Source organism: Polypterus senegalus, chromosome 11 (genome assembly GCF_016835505.1).
Source record: "Polypterus senegalus isolate Bchr_013 chromosome 11, ASM1683550v1, whole genome shotgun sequence".
Classification (NCBI taxonomy): Eukaryota; Metazoa; Chordata; class Cladistia; order Polypteriformes; family Polypteridae; genus Polypterus; species Polypterus senegalus.
In genome coordinates, this window is record NC_053164.1 from 98,352,792 (window position 1) to 98,366,684 (window position 13,893).

Genomic DNA, 13,893 nt, shown 5'->3' on the forward strand with positions numbered 1-13,893 from the left:
TTCATTCACATCAACAAAGTAGATTATGAGTATGTAATTATGAAGATAACCCTTTCAGTGCTTTTTTCACTGGTGATGTGTTAGTCTGTACACACGACAATAAACCAGAACTTGAATTTGAAAGACTGTCTGGAGTAAATGACAATTCCCTAGGATGAATATTCCTACAGATGTGTCTAATAGATCAGGAAATAAAATTCACGAGTGGTTTGATTTTCAGAATTGAAGACATTTCAATTCAGGTTTCTCTCTCTTACTATTTGTTTCCTATAATGGTCTTGCAAGGCGAAGTTCCTGAATTGCAAAGAAGTACACTGTTTGTTTGGTGTATTCATAATATACTTATCAGTTAAGATGTAGGTGGACCTTTTAAAAACAGATGCTCTTAAAACATGACTAATTGATAATACAAAAAGAAGAAAGCAAGCAATTCTTTCTTTATAGATGTGTGATTCTTTTCATGAAAACTAGGCTCCATTAAGGACCCCCATTACATCTATGGATGCCAAAATGAACACACAAAATCAAATATGTGTAACGTTTGATTTAAGAAGAATAAAAATATTTTTAATGGTTCTAGAAGTATAATGAACCTGAAATCCTCTGGCTGCTCTGTTATAAATAAGCTGTCCTGCTTTCCTGCTTTGGCCACGGCAGGATGAGTGAGGGTCAATGTCATGATTTAATCTACTTTCTGTCTTTATTAATATTTTTAATTATTTTTCTATTTTATCTTTTCTTTTGGTTTATCTGTTTTATTTAATGTTTTGCATTTACCCCCAATCTCTTACCCTCATTAGTGTCAGTCATTGCTGTCAGGTGCTGCTGTAATTATAACTGCTGTTACCTCAGGAGTCTATTTAAGACTCCTCCTCATATGCAACCTGCTGTAGAATTTGTTAGCATAAGCTACTTTTTTGTTCTTTGATCTGTTTTCTTCACTATTTCCCTTTATATTTTTGGATACAATTTTTGATGACCTGTTTCTTTGTATTTTGCAAAATTATGGCATTTTGTTTCTGTCTCTTAACAGACTTCAATGAAAATATTATTGGGATCTTTCTTAGAGAAGCTGAGTAAAGATAATGTGTTCCTTTATGGAGATTTTGAGTTTTGAGTGTAACAATTTTGGCTTTATGAACTTATTTAGTTTAATTATAACTTCTTATCTAATTTTTAAAAATGTATTTTCTTCATTAAGGCTAGTACTAATTTAATTTCTTATTTTTCCTGCATGATTTCAATTATATGTTTAATAAAGGGTTTTTTTAGTAGTTCATCAATAAATTAAATTACCTTTTTCTTGTGGCTTATTATGCCTGGGAAATTTTTCAGTTTTATTTTATATCCTGCTTTGAAATATTTTCATAACAGTTAAAGCAAATCCATCCAAAATGGGCAGAGACGTAAATCTGTCTTGGTTGGGATACCAGCTGAGTAGTTAGTTTGAGATATCTTTTTTAGTTTTGGTTAAAAAGGAAACTTCATTGTAAATAACTTTGGAAATAATAGAAAATATGGCAATAAGAAAAAGGCTATCCAGATTCTTACACCCTACGTTAAAGCAAACTTTGGGAAGATGAGCATATCAGTTTTGAGACGCAATTCAGTGAAATATAACAAATTATTTCTTTTCATCAATTATTTCCATTTTTTCCAGTTCTTTATTTGCTAAATCATTTCACGTATCCAAGAAAATGAATAATTATCATAAGGAAGAAAAAATATTTCCCTTGCGCAAATGATCCTCCCTTTTTCAAAGCCTGCTGCATTAAATTTAGGGGACCTGGAGGGCTGCCTCACCAGCAAATGGATCAAATTAAGAACATATCCACTCAGGAGTCTTATTTTAGACAGAAAGTGTGTTGGGAATGTGGGAATAAAATAGAGTATCCTTTGGAAATCAGAACACAGATGTCCTACCCCAGATTCAAACCTGTGACCTATGTACGTTGAAGCAGAAATATTTCACAATGATCCCTTATGCTGCTCTCTCCAGTTAATTTCTTCATTACTTGGAAATAAATAGAAACATTAGAAATGTACAATTTGGCCAGATTATTCTGGCACATATCTATTTATTCTACCTGCTATCATCACCATTTTTCACCCTCACCTGTTCAGTCAGTGGCTCAGTGAAGAATGAAAACAAAAGAGCTGTTTCAGGCAATTATTAACACAAATAGTACCTCAGCAAGGATTAATGACTGTTTTTAAGTTAACCGCTGCTTTAGACCACAGCTCAAAAGAGCTATTGTTAATCATTACTGTGGACAGTTCCTGGAGGAATAAATTATGCGGAGCAAGAAGCCAGTGCTGGAAGTTGACAAGCCTGGGAATGACTACTATACCAGGAAGCTTGAAATGGCAAGAATAAAGACATAGATCATTCCTATTGAACACAAAAAATCTATTTGACCCAGTGGTCTCACCATGTGTATGTCATATACCCAATACCCACACACATATCGAAAAGTATATAACCCAAAAATTTTGTGAGCTGTAAGGCATTTAATTTAGAACCCACCCTACTCTTAGTTTGTGGACTGAAGCTCATGTCATTTATGAATCTTGCTTCTGTAAAGTGAACCTTGTTGTGTAGCCTCCTAGTTCAGTGAAGTGTGTTATGGCTAACACGGAAAACTTGCAAGTCTTGAGCACACAAATTCTGTTTATTTTAAGAAAACAGAGATCGCTCTATAGGGGCATATTCAAAACAAAAGCCCTGTTTTGAAGTTCATTTAAGAAAGCCAAATGTCCTAATTCTAAACGTATTTCCTTTCCCACACTACTCTATCAAAATTGTTGCTTATTTAGAAAATTCAAACCGTGAGTATAGATCTGTGCATGCTGGCATCTTTTACATTGGTAGCACAATGACATCATGTCAGGCTGTTGACAAGTCATGTGAATGGCAATGTCTGTCATTCCCTACAGTATTAGGGCTGAACCAATGAAAATAACCCAGAAAATGGTTGCTGTTCATAGAGAAACTAACAAAAAAATTATGATGTGGTTATATCCCAAATAATAGCAATAAAAATAAATTAAAATCAAAATAACCACAATACTGTAAAAAAAAAAATCCTTGTGAAGAAGGAGATGTATGACAATGTCACCATTTTGACTCCTGGATGATGTTCCTGTTCCTTCTTCCCTTGGATGGCCTTGTACTTATAACCTGACCCAGAGCCAACAAAATGATACTCTGTAGAAGTGCATAGATCAGCAGCAGTGTTCAGCCAATTCATGTAATGTGAGCCAATGTTTTTGAATACAAAGCACAATTATTTTAATATAGACATAATGTGGCCAGTTTCTTATTTTAATCACGTAGGGATGAAGCAATAATTTGGAAAATACTATGCTGATGTTAGTACTCCTTTGGGCTGAAGCATTTATCTAATAGTTATTGGTTACTCTGACCTGGGGAGCAGTCAGGAGTTTGGTTTCAATTATAGTGCTGCCTTAATATCCAGTTTCGGCTATTTGCATTGTTTCTTCAGATAAGTTGGTAGGTATGATTTATTTTGCTGTTAACTTACCTTCTGAAGCAATAGTCCTGATGCTTTATTGATTAATGGTTACCTAGCACTTTTGTGGTTTTCTGAATTTTCATTAAAAGAGGAAAACAAATCTTAGTTTTTGCATTTATGTCTCAGTTCACAAGGCTTATGTTATTTCAGCTCTTTATACAGTGCATAAAAGAACTGATTTTTATACTTTGCATATGAAACAGAGCTTTCAGACATCTAGAATATTTAAAACTAGCCGACGCCGCTGTAGCATATGGCGGTGTAAGAATAGGAACGGAAAATATTGAGAAAGGAATTCAGAAATCAAGAAGAAAGAAATACTTCTTGAAAGACGTAGTTGTGAGTAGGTGTTTGGTAGTCCGAAGGAGGAATAGGAATCGAGAAAAGCGGCGTGGAGGTGTTTGGAAGGCCGCAGGCAGCGTGGGGAAGGGTTTGGAAGAGGACGAATAGGAATCGAGAAATGCCGTGTCGGCTGCGTGTGGGCGGGACCGGTTTTGAAGAGGAAGCAGAACGAACCAAGGAGTGGGGAATGCGTAATTTGAGGGAGGAATAGGAATCGAGAAAAGTGGCATGGGCATAGACATATATAGGTAGATGCCGCATTCACTGTGTTGCCCAGTCAACACGATACGTCAGCGCGTCTGCCCTATTGCGAGTGGCAAGAGTGCCATTTAAACTAATACAGGTAGACGTGGAATCCGGGTTTTCTGATGAAAAAACAATAACGTTTAAAACAGTATTGTTTACATGCAACAGATTTTGGCAAATTATTTACATGCAATTATTTATATCCATTTATATACTAATAAGTACCATTTATTATTATTAAATAATTCCTCCCATATAAGTAACATTTCCCGGACTGCCTTCTTCCATCTCCGAAACATTTCTAGACTTTGTCCTGTTCTTACGCAACACAGTACTGAAGTATTGGTTAATGCCCGAGTCACCTCATGTATAGATTACTGTAATGCTATTCTATCTGGCATCCCACAAAAACATATCCATCACTTACAACTTATTCAAAATTCTGCTGCCAGGATAATAACCTGCTGTTCTAAATCCACTGAACATATTATACCTACTCTCTCTCAACTTCACTGGCTCCCTGTTAACTACAGAATACAATACTAAATACTGCTCTGAACATTTAAAGCTCTTCACAATCTCACTGATCTCCTACAGACTTGCACTCCTCTCGCTCACTCAGATCCTCATCTGCAGCTCTACTTTCTGTACCACACATCAGACTCAGTGCTATGGGAGCACAAGCGTCTCTCATAGTGCTGCTCAACTCAGGAATTCTCTTCTATCTCATATACATCAGCTCGATTCAATAACACATTTTAAAACTGCCCTCAAAACTTATCTTTTCAAACTGGCATACCAATTGTGAATTTTGCACTGTTACTGCCAGTTATCTTTGTTTGTTTGCTAATTATTACTTTTTGATTTATCATTTTCTTGTTTTAATTTTACTAATGTTGTTTAATTTTATTGTAAGGTGACCTTGAGTGCTAAGATTATAAAACGGGATTTTCTAAAGGCCAAATATAACCAAAGCATTTGTTCAGCCTTACCTATGAAATGTAATCCCCTGGGATCTGGTTTGGAGTGTACAGCAGTTTGTACAATCCCAAGCAGCACATGCATGAGGCATCTTTATCCATTACTTCACTCCACAGCAGTGCCACTCGCAATATGGCAGCAACATTGACGTATGATGCTGCTGGTCATGCGGCGTCTAGTATTTCTATGTCTATGGGAGTGGGGGTGTATGGGAGGCCGCAGGCAGTGTGGGGAAGGGTTTGGAAGAGGATGAATAGGAATCAAGAAATGCCGTATCGGCTGCATGTGGGCGGGACCGGTTTTGAAGCAGGACGAACCAGAAGAGAAATATATAAGAGACTAGCAAAATACCTGAGCTTCACAGCGGTGAAGTAGTGAGGTAAAGAAGTTATGAAAAAGAAAAGGAAACATTTTAAAAATAACGTAACATGATTGTCAATGTAATTGTTTTGTCACTGTTATGAGTGTTGCTGTCATATATATATATATATATATATATATACACACACAAACACACACACAGACACACACACATATAAACATATATACATATACATATAAACATATCTACATATACACATATGTACACATACACATATCTATATATATATATATATATACATATACACATCTACATATATACTCAGCAAAAAAAGAAACGTCCCTTTTTCAGGACTGTGTATTTCAACAATAATGTTTTAAAAATCCAAATAACTTTACAGATCTTCATTGTAAAGGGTTTAAACAATGTTTTCCATGCATGTTCAATTAACCATAATCAATTAATTAACATGCACCTGTGGAATGGTCGTTAAGACCTTAACAGCTTACAGAAAGTAGGCATTTAAGGTCACAGTTCTAAAAACACAGGACACTAAAGAGACTTGTCTACCGACTGTGAAAAACACCCAAAGAAAGATGCCCAGGGTCCCTGCTCATCTGTGTGAACGTGCATTAGGCATGCTGCAGGGAGGCATGAGGACTGCTGATGTGGCTAGGGCAATAAATTGCCATGTCCGCACTGTGAGACAGGAAGGACAGCTGATCATCCTTGCAGTGGAAGAGCCCGGATCTCAATCCCATTGAGCACGTCTGGGACCTGTTGGATCGCAGGGTGAGGGCTAGGGCCATTCCCCCCAGAAATGTCCAGGAACTTGCAGGTGCCTTGGTGGAAGAGTGAGGTAACATCTCACAGCAAGAACTGACAAATCTGGTCCAGTACATGAGGAGGAGATGCACTGCAGTACTTCAAGCAGCTGGTGGCCACACCAGATACTGAATGGTACTTTTGATTTTGAGCCTCCCTTCATTCAGGGACACATTGTGAAACATTTTTAGTTTATGTCTTATGGTGTTGACTCTTTTAGTGTTCATACAAATATTTACACATTAAGTTTACTGAAAGTAAAAACAGTTGAAAGTCAGAGGACGTTTCTTTTTTTGCTGAGTATATATACACATACTAGCAAAATACCCACGCTTCGCAGCGGCGAAGTACTGCCTTAAAATTTTTATTAAGAAGAAAATTAAACCTTTTTAAACTGAGAGAAAATATACCAATAATTATTTGTTAAGGATCTCTTTGTATACCACGTTGTCAGTTCGGCCCTCCGGTTGTAATATGACCAAGCTGTGCGCTGAGCTTACTTTTGAGCATGCAACGTACAGTTGGCCATGTGAAAAGTAATCTTGTTTCAAATCTCACAGCTTGGATTGCTGCTGTCATAATCGGTTTGAGTTTCATGGCTTGCTTCAATTACGACAGTATTTGCAGAAATTGTGTTGAAGTGACATTCGGCAACTGTCAAGCGTTGTAAGCATAAAATTGGTTTCATCGATAACTTCACATCCAGCTTTTGATAGTTTAAGCATTCATAAACATCAAAGTGTCCACTACTCAAATCGTCACCTGAGAATCTAAGATGTTCAAGAGGCATTGGTGGTTGTCGAAAGGTGTAAAATATTTGGCCATTTCGGTACACTTGAAAGCGACAACCGAACAATTCAGCGGCAGCCATCAACTCACATGCAGAACCATAGGTGAAGGGCTTAAGCATTTCACTCTTATAGTGCTCCTGTGTAGTATAATTATCTCCTGTACCATCATCAGTCCACACCTTGAACCTGTCCCAGTCATTCAATACATAAGACACAATGTTCCTCCAGATATCAAGAGTGAGCCCGATATGGCCGCGCGATATGTAACAAAGAGAATGGAAAAGGCAGGTGCCATCTCCGGGCATGGAAACCACTCGGTAAGTGACAATTCTTTGATCAATGGTGATCACCTCGATAGACATGTTGATGGGGGTACGGTTGGAACGATAAAAGAAATGGGTACCTGAACAATGTAAAGTAAGTCTAAAATACCTACACAATAACTATAATCGTAATAAACGAACAATAAAACAGCGGAGAAGCCTTATATAGGCAGGCAGCCAACAACGTGGGAGGCGTTGGGATGAGGGACCCAACGCCGCCTCACATGGTGACCGAGCTGCAGGCTATGGACATATATATGTATGTAAGTAGGATTCAGTTAGCGTTTGGAACCCGCGTACCAAATTTCTTTAAGATGGGCCCATAAGTAACAAAGGCCATTGGAAAGTTCAATATGGCGGTCGACAGTGGCGTCATACCACCGAAATAAGTACGTACATCGGTTTTGGTTAGCGCAGGGAAGCCGCCTACCAAATTTTGTGAAGATGGGGCCATATATAAGAAAGTTCAACATGGCGGACGTTGTCAACCGTTATGACCGTTATGCGTATAATTTCGAAATGAAACCTGCTTAACCTTTGTAAGTAAGCTGTAAGGAATAAGCCTGCCAAATTTCATCCTTCTGAAGTTGGAAAGTTCAATATGACGGCCAACAGTGGCATCATACCACTGAAATAAGTACATACATCGGTTTCAGTTAGCGCAGGGAAGCTGCCTACCAAATTTCGTGAAGATTGGGCCATAAATGAGAAAGTTCAACATGGCGGACGCTGTCGACCGTTATGACCGTTTCGTGTAGAATTTCTAAATGAAACCTGCTTAACTTTTGTAAGTAAGCTGTAAGGAATGAGCCTGCCAAATTTCCGCCTTCTACCTACATGAGAATTTGGAGAATTAGTGACGTTGGAAAGTTCAATATGGTGGCCGACAGTGGCGTCATACCACCGAAATAAAATACGTACGTCGGTTTCGGTTAGCGCAGGGAAGCCACCTACCAAATTTCATTTCAAAGTGAGTGAGGGTTTTGCCTTTTATTAGTATAGATATATACACATATCAACATATATACTGTATATATACACATACATATACATACATACATACACACACATATATATACAGTATATATATATACACACAGACACATATATACATATATATACATATCTACATATATATACATATCTACATATATACACACATATATATATATATATACATACCCACATATATATATACATATCTACATATATACAGTATATACACATACATACATACATACATATATATATATCTACATATATAAAATCCCCGCACTTCGCAGCGACGAAGAACTGCTTTTAAATTTTTATTAAGTATAGATATATACACACACACACACATATACAGTAAACATAAATATACATATATACATATCTACATATACACATATCTATACTAATAAAAGGCAAAACCCTCACTCACTCACTCATCACTAATTCTCCAACTTCCCATGTAGGTAGAAGGCTGAAATTTGGCAGGCTCATTCCTTACAGCTTACTTACAAAAGTTGGGCAGGTTTCATTTCGAAATTCTACGCGTAATGGTCATAACTGGAACCTATTTTTTCGTCCATATACTATAATAGACTTCTGCTCGATGGCCGTGGGAGGCGGAGTTACGATGGCCGTGGGAGGCGGAGTAATTTAGTGCCTGCCCATATAAGGCCGTCCGTCAGCGGCAATCCAATAGAAACACTGCCGCTAAATATTCACGGGTGAGGGACTGTGCTTATGCAGACGAAGATGAGATGGTCAGGGTGGTGTTTGACACAAACTCAGCGAAACTGCGAGAGAAACTTTTAAGTGCCAGGTCTTAGCTAACATTAAATACAGCCGTGGACATTGCACGAGATGGCACCAGCACAGCTGGGAACCTTCAATGCATGTACACCGAGCAGCTCACGTGAACTGACGCAGTGCACAGACAAAAAGCCACAGTTCCAAACAGTGCTGAACAAAAACCGAATTACACAATTGAGAAGGCATCAAAAAAATATGAAGCGTGTGACACATACAAGCATATTCATAACTACAGCTACTGCGGAACCAAAGTACACGGTGGAAAAAGTTAATATCCCGTTAAAGGAAGACAGTGTAAAAAAAAAACCCGTGCATGCATTGTGTCACGTCTCAGATAAAGAGGAAGACGAGCTGTTTATTGATGCAGTAAGAAACGAATCGATGAATGAAACCTGTTATCTTTACAATGATTGACAAACACTGAATGTAACTTGAACACAACACATCCTACAAATATGAACCTGATTGAAAGAAATAATGATAATAAAATCCTTGATGACAGCAACACTCATAATACTCACAAAATAATTACTGTACATTGGCAATCATGTTACGCTATTTTTAAAATGTTCCCTTTTCTTTTTCATAACTTCTTTAACACACTACTTCATGCGGCTGGTATATATATATATATATATATATATATATATATCCCGATCTACATACTCTCCATACATCTACATACTCCTTGAAAAATTTAGACCCATCTCTAACCTGCCTTTCTTAAGTAAAGTTCTGGAGAAGGCAGTCATTATGCAGTTAAATGACCACCTCAATAAACATGCTATTCTTGATAAATTTCAGTCGGGTTTTAGAACAAATCACAGCACAGAAACTGCACTCGTTAAAGTAGTAAATGATTTGCAGTTGAATGCAGACAGAGGCCATTTATCTGTTCTCATCCTCTTAGATCTGAGTGCTGCATTTGACACCATTGATCATAATATTCTTAGAAATCGCCTTAGTCAATGGGTGGGCCTCTCTGGCAGTGTCTTAAATTGGTTTGAATCCTACCTGACAGGGAGAAAATTTTTTGTTAGTTGTGGGAATTACAACTCAAAGACACATGATATCCAATATGGTGTTCCACAAGGCTCTATTCTGGGTCCGCTGCTCTTCTCAATCTATATGCTTCCGTTAGGTCAGATTATCTCAGGGCACAACGTGAGCTACCACAGCTATGCTGATGACACACAGCTGTACTTATCAATAGCACCTGATGACCCCGATTCTATTGATTCACTAACACAATGTCTGACTTGTATCTCAGAATGGATGAATAGTAACTTTCTCAAGTTAAATAAAGAGAAAACTGAAATCTTAGTGATTAGCAATAATGGATACAATGAGACTATTAGAAATAAACTGGATACATTAGGATTAAAAGTCAAAACGGAGGTAAAAAGCTTAGGGGTAATTGTTGACTGTAATCTGAATTTTAAATCGCATATTAATCAGATCATTAGGACAGCATTTTTCACTTAAGAAACATAAGTAAAGTTAGACCTCTTATATCACTGAAAGATGCTGAGAAATTAGTTCACGCGTTTGTTTTCAGTCGACTAGATTACTGTAACGCACTCCTCTCAGGACTACCCAAAAAAGACATAAATTGTTTGCAACTAGTGCAGAATGCAGCTGCTAGAATCCTAACTATGAAAAGAAAATCCGAACACATTTCTCCAGTTTTAATGTCACTACACTGGTTACCTGTGTCATTCAGGATTGACTTTAAAATTCTGCTTATGGTTTATAAAGCCTTAAATAATCGCACTCCATCTTACATAATCGGAATGTCTGACACCCTATATTCCAAATCGTAACCTTAGATCCTCAAATGAGTGTCTCCTTAGAATTCCAAGAACAAAACTTAAAAGAAGTGGTGAGGCGGCCTTCTGCTGCTATGCACCTAAAATCTGGAATAGCCTGCCAATAGGAATTTGCCAGGCTGATACAGTAGAGCAATTTAAAACACTGCTGAAAACATATTACTTTAACATGGCCTTTCTATAACTTCAATTTAACTTAATTTAACTTAATCCTGATACTCTATATGTTCAATTCATCATAATAACTATTCATGGTGGCTCTAAAATCTGTACTGACCCCTACTCTCTTTTCTGTTTCTTTTTCCGGTTTCTTTGTGGTCACCTCCACCTACTCAAAGCTTCATGATGCTCCAACAATGATGGGTGGATTAAAAGGCAGAACTCTGCGTGACCATCATCATCAAGCCCTTCCATGAGAACCCTAAATCCAAAGAGGACTGTTTGATTTATGTTAGGTAGAATGCCCGGAGGGGACTGGGTGGTCTCATGGTCTGGAATCCCTGCAGATTTTATTTTTTCTCCAGCCGTCTGGAGTTTTTTTGTTTTTTCTGTCCCCCCTGGCCATTGAACCTTACTCTTATTCGATATTAATTAATGTTGATTTATTTTGTTTTCTTATTGTGTCTTTTATTTTTCTATTCTTTATTATGTAAAGCACTTTGAGCTACTGTTTGTATGAAAATGTGCTATATAAATAAATGTTGTTGTTGTTGTTGTTGTCCTGACCCGGAAGTGTTCCTAATCCCCAGTCCATGTGACTCTCAATCACTTCCGGGTCAGGTACAAGTTCTTTTCTTCACCCCGGAAGCATGTCATTCCTCTTGTCCACGTGTGCTTCCGGGGCGTAGGGAAAATAGCCATTATTCCTCCCTGCAGCATCCCCTAGTGGCCCCCACGGCATCCAGCAGGGCTGTGCATAAAAACTACATTGTCCATGATGCCCTGCTGGTCTTCTGGGGACCTCCATACTGCAAGGAGGGCTCCACCTGGCGGCTTGGGGGTATTGGCTGGGATAATGGCTCGGCCATTCACCACAACATATATACATACTGTATACACATACATACATACACATAAATATATATATATATATATATATATATACTGTGAACTTGGCCCGGACACAGATAGGCGGACATGTTGTTTAAAACCACCACACGTTTATTAAACACAATTATTTACAATAAAGGTCACTCAGACCCAGTCCAATGGTCACACAGACCTTAGTCACGTGCACAAAATGAACCCTAAACAGTCACAATCCTGGCCACAATGCCTTTCTTCGGGCCGCCTCCACAGTTCCTCTTGCCTCGTCCTCCTTCCACCAGACTCTAGCCTCGAATGAATGGAGACGGCCCCTTTTATAGAGGACCCGGATGAGCCCCAGGTGTTCCCGGCATTCCTCCGTTGGCCACGCCCCAGCGTGGCGTAAGTGCCGGCTGTCCTCCTGGCTGCTCTCCGGGCGCCGTCATAAATCTTCCCCCCAGCACTTCCTGGTGTGGCGGAAGTGCTGGGGCAACAAGTCTCCAAGACATCGGGGCGCCTCCTGGCGGTGACCACGGGCCCCTACAGGGAAAGGCTTCCATGCCCTTGACCCGTGGCCCCCAAAGCAACCCGGAAGGCAAACCCCACGTGATCCAGGCAGGGCTCTGACCCTCTTCCGGTCCCTCCTGGCGTCCCGGCCGGGTCATGGCCCCTGGCATCCCTGACAGTGCCCCACAGCCAGCGAAGACCACCCGTGGGAAAGAGCGACCCGTCCCGCGAGGGCAGCAGAGTCCCGAAAAGGGTCCTACTTGAGGATAGCCGGGGTCCGTCCCTGATCGGCACCCTCTCCGCGGCTTCCATGTCCCTCTCGATAGTGGAACCGTCGGCACCGCCTGCTCTCTCTCCGCCGGCCTCAGGGATTCCCTGTATTGGAGGAGGCGGCACCCAGCCGCTTAATCCTCCCTTCACTCTCGGACGCCTTGACGGTATGCGACTCTGTATTAACCAACACGAGCCCCTTTCCCGTCTGCGTCCCCAACATATCGGAGGAATCGGCACCCAGCCTCTTATTCCTCCGTTCACTCTGGGACGCCATGACGGTTTGAGACTCCTTATGGAAAAGAAGGCGCCTCTTTCCCGTCTGCGTCCCTATAGTGCGGTGCAAGACCGCAGCCGACTCGAGGCGGAGGGCGCTAGGACCCGGGGCACTTAGCAGCCCGTGTCCATTCAGCGTCCTCTCGGACTCCCCCCTCGCCGCGCATACAGCCCGCGGTGCCGCACCTCCTGTCAGAGGGCTGCTTACTCGGAACTGATCCTTAACATCACAGCCTTTTTCAACAGACCCTCCCGCATGCTGTACGGAGTCGGCTGTACTCACCGTCTCCGCCGTACCTCTCCGGCTGGAGATTCCAGCGTCGCGCCATCCCGTTATCGATCGAAACGTTTTCAGCGCCGCGAGCGCCTTCCTCTCCAGTTCCAGCACCTCAGCCCGGAGGGCACGTAGCATCTGTAATACACGCTGCTCCACGGGCTGAAGGGACGCCTCCTGCTCCGCCAGAGCAGCTGGCAAAGACAGAAAGTTAACCGACGCGGAGCCTACCTGTCTGTCAGCCTCAAACGTCGGCCCGGCCACTTCCTGTGGGCCTTCTCCTCCGGCCCAATCGGGCCTTCCCCCTGACCGTGATGGACATTCCTTGGTCCTGCCTCTCTACAGTCATCGGCGGGCACACAAGACACACCGTCCAATCGCGTGCCTTTCAGGGGGAGGGACTTCTGGTCCGCGGCCATCTTGCCTCCCCTTCTGCGGTGTCGGCGTGCCTGCGGCAGCCTTGCTGTTGCCAGCGCCTCTCGAGCTGCAGCGTCTCCTCCTCCGCAGCCCTTGCGGCTGCCGCCGTGCTGCCGGAGACCCGCAGA